Source organism: Phaseolus vulgaris, chromosome 8 (assembly GCF_051622355.1).
Source record: "Phaseolus vulgaris cultivar YP4 chromosome 8, ASM5162235v1, whole genome shotgun sequence".
Classification (NCBI taxonomy): domain Eukaryota; kingdom Viridiplantae; phylum Streptophyta; class Magnoliopsida; order Fabales; family Fabaceae; genus Phaseolus; species Phaseolus vulgaris.
Window position 1 is genome coordinate 52651498 of NC_143505.1, and position 8621 is coordinate 52660118.

Consider the following 8621-nt stretch of genomic DNA (forward strand, 5'->3'; position numbering starts at 1 on the left):
TTTAATTCTATTTTATAATTTGATTTTATAATATTAATTAATTTGATATTATAATTAAATTTCACTACACAATTATGTTTCATAATATAATTAAGTTATAACTTAAACTAATTTCATAATATAATTAAAATTGATAAATATAATAATCAAAAGATAAGTTCATTCATTCATTTGATAATGTCAAACTAATCCAAACAACAAGTAAATTAAATTGTCAAAATATAAATAGTTTCACTTTCTAAACATATTACAAGTAAATTCCCAATCCTAATTTGTCTTACTCCCTCCAGTTGATCTTATATTCTGGTTTGGTGATGGAGCACCACTAGCAACATCCGGTTCGTGAAAGTTGTCATCATAGTTGACAACCACATGTATTCCAATGAGCAAATTATGAGCATCCCTAACTTTGAGCTTCATTTTCTTAGTACACAAGCTGAGACATTGTGGTCCATATTTAATGGGACTACACAAGCTGCTTTTTCTGTAAATTAGTACATTAATATTATAGACGATATAGTTAAACTACAGTCAATTTGACAAAGGTTGGTCGTCAAAAATACAAGAACCAAGACATTGAAGTTTAAGACCAAAAAAGTATACATTCATTTCTACAATCAAGGGAAGTTAAGAAAAGGCGGAAAGATTAGAGTTATCCACAAATCATGAATGAAAAGAAATCATCACCTCTATATAGTAACTGAAAGCTAACTTTGTAATTATGAGGAGAACCCAGAACATTGTGTACCTTACATTATAAACAATGATACATTATGATTAGATCCAAGGAAAATAATACTATTCACAATTGAGAGGAACTTCTAAAACTAGATTCTTACTTGAAAAGGGAAAATATGCTCTCATGCATTCCCCTAGTAGAGTCGAGGCTGCCAATTACAAAGAATCAAAATCGCCATTTTAAATTCAGTATATCTCAGGTGCAGAGGCAAAAAATGTTTGTTCCTATGTGTACCAGCCGAAAAATATGCATAGGAAAAAGGGTAGCCATATCACCTACCTGTGACCACCACATCATAAGCATCACAATCCTATAGTTTGACCTCTCAAGAAAACGGTGAATGAGTGGGAACAAAAACAACATGGCAGCTAGCATATTTGGTGATAGGTATACAACAACGACCATAATAAAGAATGAAGGTGAATTTGAATTGCTTCCAAACCAACTTTGTATTGTTTGAGCAAACCGAGGAGGATTTTCCCAAGTATAAGCATAACTAACTGATAGAACAATCACCCATGCTGCAGCTGAAACAACTTTTAGAATGTATCCCAACTTAACATGCATAGACATGCTCCATTGTGATTTACAACTGAGGATCACATCCAGAATAGCTGCCCATGTAAACATAAAGTAAAAATTATAACCATAAACAACTTACACTTTCATAATGCCAAGATTGTTTAAAACAATGTGGGTACACAAAAATGGCCTTTAAATAGCAAGTAAAAACCAAAAAAAAAATCACTAAATAAATCTTCCTCTGATGTCTATCAGCGATTGCATGTTAAACAGACAAGCATTATAAATAGAAGAACAAAGGGCTCTTGAATAGAAGCAGAGTAGCAATATAGCCTAAAATTTTGTACAAAAATATGAATCTGGCTATTGAGAAATATCCACAAGCAATATATGTGCTGGTAAGATTTGTTATTACCTACCTTGTCCAAGCTTCAAGATAGCAGTTATAAACACATTAAGCACCTTCTTGAAAACATTCACATCAATGATTGCACTTGGATCCCCAGTTCCATTCCAAGCAACAATAATCATAGCCTAAGATAAATTAGCTCTTTCAGAAATGGATATATTTTGCTAGATATTGAATGAAGGGAAAAATCATACACATAGATTGTGAAGGACAATAGACAAATGATGACCTGTAAGCACAGAATAAAAAAAAAAACCCACATGCGATCAAAACTTCTGAAAATATGCCAAAATGACCTTATCTCAACAAAATTCACTTTTCCAACCCATTTGTCCTTGTTAACTGGCTTGTTATTTTGTAGATTCAAGTATATATCAAGGCTTAAAATCCAGTGGCAGGAACATGTTTTAGGTTTTCAGCAGTAGCAATCCAAATGTACTTCGTTTACAACAATGAGAATTTTAAAAAGCACCCATTTAACATTTCAAATCAGGATCATAATCAATTGGAGAACATTTTCTTCCCATTTTTTGAAAAAAAATCCAAGCAGTCATTGATTATCATAATGATTGTTTACAGAAAAAAAAAAAAAAGCATTTCATAACCAGTATAATCAACCAAATATATGATGCATGTCATCTATAAATCAATTTTCAACTTTGAAACAACTTTTTCTTCTAAGAACTAAACTTATAAAACTTAAATAAACTGAGAACATAATCAATGCTTACATTAGATTTGTCAAAATTTAGCTGCTCAACTGGCCAGCAAAAAAAATCGGCATCAGCACGCATTGGCCAACCAAGCCGAAAACAATCAACTGACCTACAATTGTCATTGAAAATTAATACCAAGACAGATACAAATAAAAAGTGAGAAACAATTAACTATACCAGAAATATTCATTTAAATCATCATAGTTCCTCCATTGTGAATGCTTTGACCTCCCCTTTTTGCTCCGTTCAGCTTCCTATTGAGCAGAGAAATCATCAATTTTTTTGTAATTTTGTAAGGAGTGTGCGTTACACAATCAATGAACAAGAATCAGAAGTACGATTTCGAACAATTTCAACCTATAACGATTTCAAACAATAGATTCATGACAGAGGTTTAGGACGCGCGAGCACAAACCTGAAACAACCTTGCACGGAGGCGGCAATGGCAGACAGAGGAGTGAGGGTTAGGATTTCGTGAAGGTCAGAGGAACAACCTTGCGCGAAGGTAGCAATGGCAGACAAAGAAGTGAGTGTTAGGGTTTCAGGGTTTCGTGAAGGTCATGGGAAGGGTTAGTGAAGGTAGCATAAGGGTTTCGTGAGGGTTTTGTGAAAGTCGCCTTAGGGTTTCATGAAGATCGCATAAGGGTCGTGTTAGCAGACAAAGAGGGAAGAAAGTTGGCAGACAGGGAAAGAGAGGGGGAAGACGTTGGTTTCCAAAGAGTGGGAGGCACCTGATTTCAGAAACAAAATTAGTTTCCAAAAAATTAAAAAAAAAATGAAAATAAAGAAGAATGGTGTAGGAGGGAAAGCAAAAGCAGGAATTTTATTTTGAAGGATAATTATGGTAGTTAAAAATGTCATATTCTAAAGGATCATTGTGGCGGTTACTAAAATGTCGTATTTTACAGCAGATTGTGGCGGTTATTAATAATCGCCATATTAAAACCGTCATTTTATACACGTTTTTTTGTAGTGAGTGTTCATTAATCTTTGTATAGTTGTAAAAAGAGTCTATCAATTGGTGCTTTCATTGACCTTACACATGCCTCCTAAACCCCAAACTAAAGACCTAGAAGAAATTCTACACTCAATTCAAGAACGTCTGGAATGTATTCAGGTCCAGATGGAGGACAATCACACCTGTCAGGCAGCCATGGAGGCATATAATGATTCTATTCAATCCACCCTCACTTTTCCCATGAATCAAATCTCTTCCACAAACCACGATGAAAACACGGATTAGCCCCTGGCGGCACCCATTACAATGGCAACCAACAAGTTATCACTAATAACCCCCCTCCTAGTATCCAGCCACCCAAGTTGCAGCTAGCCTTCAAAGAAGGCCTTGAACCTCTAGATTGGCTCTTCCAAGCAGAGCAATATTTTACTTTTTATCAGATTCCACCTGGACAAGGGTTTCTATGGTAGCTTTCCACATGAAGGGAGAGGCTCTCAGTTGGTTTAAATGGTTGCATCAAAACAACCTTATCACGGACTAGACATCCTTCACTCGAGCGTTGGAACTACATTTGGATCGTCCACCTACACTAACCACCTAGCAAAATTATTCAAACTCCAACTAACCACCACGATAACAAATTATCAATATCGTTTTGAGAAATTATGTAACTGCATAGTTGGACTCACCCTTGATATTATACTTAATTGCTTTATTTCGGGGCTCCAACCTGAAATTAGCAAAGAACACTCACCTATATTCAGTCTCCCAAGCCATTGGTCTAGCCAAACTCATTGAGGACAAACATCATGACTCCAAACCTAGACCCCAACGTTTTCTTACCCCCCAAACAACTTGTCCTACCACTAACTCCCCCATATTGTCCAACAACAAATCCACTGTCAACCCTCACATAAATCATCCCTTGCCCATTAAACGCCTCACACCAAACCAATTGCAAAAACGTCGTGCCCTAGGTTTATGTTACAACTGTGATGAGAAATTTACCCAAGGCATAGATGCACCACTTCTCATTTTTTACTTTTCTTGGATGACTCAACCTTAGAAACCTTAGACAATTCACCTATAAATACCTAATGCCCAAACACCATCCATTTTCATTTATCACCCGAAGCCCTCACGGGCAACACATCTTCCAAAACTCTAAAATTCATTGGCCTAATCCACAACCTACCTATCACTATTCTCATAGATTCAGGTAGCTCCCACAACATTCTCCAGCCTCACATTGCTCACCACCTCCACCTACCCATTATACCAAGCCCCCCTTATCAGTGATGGTAGGCAATGGTGCCTTCATACAATGCCAAGGCATATGTCCCTTGGTGGACATTTCTCTTCAAACTTCTACATTCACCATTTCTTTCTACCTATTACCTATTGAAGGAGCAAATGTAGTTTTGGGTATTGAATGTTTGCGCACTCTTGGGCCTACTCAGGCATATTTCTCTATACCTAGCATTGCTTTCACCCACCAGAACCAACAAATCACCCTACAAGCTGCCTTTCCATCTACCGCAACTTCAACCACCTACAACCAATTATGTCAATACCTATCCACCAATTCCATTGCAACCATTCACCTGCTTTCAATTGACAATAACCCTATTCCACCAGTGTCCTTGGACTCTGACCTACAAAACCCATAATCTCCATTATATTCCCTTTGTTTTCCCATTCAATCCATTTTCCTACAAAACTAAACAATCTTTCAAAAACCCAAAGGTTTACCACCACCTAGACTACATGACCACCACATACCCCTTCTCTCTCATACCCCACCCATTAATGTTAAACCATATCGTTATCCCTACTCACACAAGGAAATTATAAATCAACTCATCTCTGAGATGCTTCAAGAGGGTATCATTAAACCTAACACAAGTCATTTCTCTTCCCAGTGCTCCTCATAAAAAAAGATGGTACTTGGCACTTTTGTGTTGATTACAGAGCATTAAATGCAGCCACCATTCATGACCACTTCCCCATTCCTACCATCGATGAATTGCTCGATGAACTAGGCTCAACTACAATTTTCACTAAGATAGATTTACACTCAGGGTATCATTATATTCGACTCTTCCCTCAGGAAACTCACAAATCAGCATTTAGAACCATTGATGGACATTACGAATTTTTAGTCATGCTTTTTTGGGTTAACTAATGCACCCTCCACTTTTCAGGCAGTCATAAATGATCTCCTCAGACCTTATTTACGACGGTTTGTCATAGTTTTTTTTTATGATATTTTGATTTATAGTCCCAATTTGAAGGAACATATTGTGCACTTACAGATTATCTTAGAAGTTTTACACACTAAAAAAAATTTTGCTAAGTTATCTAAGTGCAGTTTTGCCACTTCTCAAGTCAGTTATTTGGGTAATATCATTTTGGCTAAAGTAGTAGTCCTTGATCCAGAAAAAGTTATTGCCATACACAATTGACCACATCCACGTTCACTCACGAAATTGCGTGGTTTCCTCAACCTCACAGGATTTTATAGAAAGTTTGTTTATCACTACACCACTCTCGTCACTCCTCTCACTGATTTGTTGCATAACCAAAAATTTACATGGAGTGTCTCGACTCAGGAGGCCTTTGAAGAATTAAAATTACAAATATCTCAAGTTCCTACACTACACCTACAGAATTTCTCCCTACCATTTGTCGTGGAGAAGACGCGTCTGCAGTAGCCGTGGGGTCATGCTCAGCTAAAAGGGGCACCCGCTATCCTTCTTCAATAAGAAGATGTGTCCAAGGCTCCAAGCATCATCATTGTATGTATGAGAGATGTATGCAATCACATAAGCAGTTAAGAAATGGTGTCAGTACTTGTTAGGCCAACACTTCAAAATAATCACAGACCAAAAAAATTTTAACTACACTTCAGTCCCAAACAATCCAAAGTCCAGAACAACAAAAATAGGGATATGATTTGCAAATACTATACCGACCTGGTAATCAAAATGTGGTTGCGGATGCTCTCTCACGCCAAGACACAGGTACACCCTCAATGTTGCTCGCATTATCGTCGTCAATCCCATTGATGTTTGAAGAGTTACATAAATTTTACTCCACCATAGAAGGCACAAAATTAGTTGATGTTTGCTCTAACGATACACAAAACCCCAGTCTCTTCTCGGTCCATCAAGGTCTACTTTTCTTTTGCCAACAAGTGTTTCTTCCCGCTACCAACAATTTCAAAAACCGAATCCTCCAAGAATTGCATGAATCGCCCACAACTGGTCATTTCGGCATTAAACCCGCTCTTACTCGCATTGTTGCTGCTTTCTACTGGTTGAGGTGGACTAGAGATGTCTAGAAATACATTCAACAATGTCCCACGTGCCAACACAACAAGTGCCTGCCAACAAAGCCCCAAGGGTTACTCCAACCACTCCCATTACCAGATCAAGTGTGGGAAGATTTATCAATGGATTTTATAATGCACTTACTAGCCTTAGTAGGTCACTTTGTGGCCCTACCCACACATTTCAATGCCCATCAACTCGCTAAACGATTATCATTAGAGATTTTTCGTCTTTATGGACTGCCAAAAACCAATGTCTCAGATCGAGATCCCCCATTTGTCAGTACATTCTGGAAACACCTATTCAAGGCACAAGGCACAACACTAAAATTCATTTCCACTTTACCATCTACAAACAGACGGACAAACATACTTAATCGAAGTTTGGAAGCCTACATGCAACGCTTTGTTGGTGATCACCCTCACACTTGGTTCTAATATCTCCATCTAACAGAACTTTGGCACAATACGACATATCATTCGGCCATTGGCACCCCACCGTTCCATGCTCTGTACGGAAGACAACCTCCAACCACCTTAGATTTGTTAGACAATCCACACTCAAGCACCACCATTGCAGATTTGTTGCACCAACACACGCTGGTTCTCCACGCCCTTAAACTAAGCCTTCACCGGACACGTCAACGAATGTGCGACCAGGCCAATCGCCACCAATCCGAACGCTCTTTTAACTCTGATGATTGGGTGTGGGGACGTCTTCAATCTTACTACCGATAGTTGATGGAGCGTCGTTTATGTTCGAAGCTCGACCCTTGTTACTCGGGTCCTTACCAAGTGCTTCGCCGCATCGACATTGTAGCCTACAAACTTCGTTTATCAAGCACCTCACAAATACACCCAGTATTCCATGTATCCCTCCTTCGTGGTTTCAAAGGAACTCATGTAGCCACTGAACTTAACTCACCCTTTCATGCGGATACTAACTCTAAGAATCCTTTGAATCCACAATTAAGCCACTCACCTAACCCTCAAAGACTTTCAAATGACCAACCACTTCACTCACCTAACTCTGAAGCCCTTTCAAATGATCAATTAATGCCCCCACCTAACTCTGCACTACTTCACTCACCTAAAGCACTTTCAAACTCGCAGTTAATGCGCCACCTAATTCTACAGAATTTTCAAACCTGCTACTAATTCACTCACCTAACTCTCTGCACCCACCACCCATCCCAACCACTCATCAATGGCCACGTAATGGCCTCACCAAAGATTCCCAACCCCAAAACCTCACACCTAACAATTCTCCAACATTCCAATATAGCCCACAAACAAGCCAACCCAATGTTCACCCAATACATCCTCAGTGCCATCCCAATAACTACCTTTCGGTCCAAAACAATCCAACCAATCACTTTGAGGACAAAGTGCTTGAACCGGCGGATGGTACTGTTACAACTTGGCCCAACAAAAATAGGCCTAAACGTCATATTACTAAGCCTAAATGGATGGAACATTACATTATGTAATAAACCAGGTGTTATTAGAAATATTATGAAACAATGTAAGGCCCATTTGGCCCATATAACTCCTATTTAGGACTGAATTCAACAGTAATGAAGGGCAGAGAATTTTAATGTTACTCTAGTGTTCATTAATCTTAGTATAGCTGTAGAAAGAGTTTATCGATATAATTGTTTAAATTTAAAGAAAAAGAATGGAAATTAATAAAAAAAATAATTCATTTAATTGATACAAATAATTAAATTATTTTATTGTATTAATATATAATTAATAAATTTTTTTTTTGTTCTTACAAAGTTGGGTTCCTCATAGAGTAACTCCTTTTTTGTTTTTTCTGCTTCCAGTTCTCATGGCCTTCAGGTGCGGTAGGCTTCGATTGGTTCTTTCTATAGTCGAATGAGGGGGGGGGGGGACGTACAAAGTCACTCTGACGATCAAGTTAGTTTAAGTACAATGTGCAG

The 8621-nt window shown here is 38.0% G+C and overlaps 1 pseudogene; it reads right to left on the reverse strand.

Annotated features, from left to right (window-relative positions):
- Window positions 1-267: 267 nt before the first annotated feature.
- On the reverse strand, window positions 268-1792 carry LOC137826429 (callose synthase 3-like; annotated as a pseudogene).
- Window positions 1793-8621: the final 6829 nt, after the last annotated feature.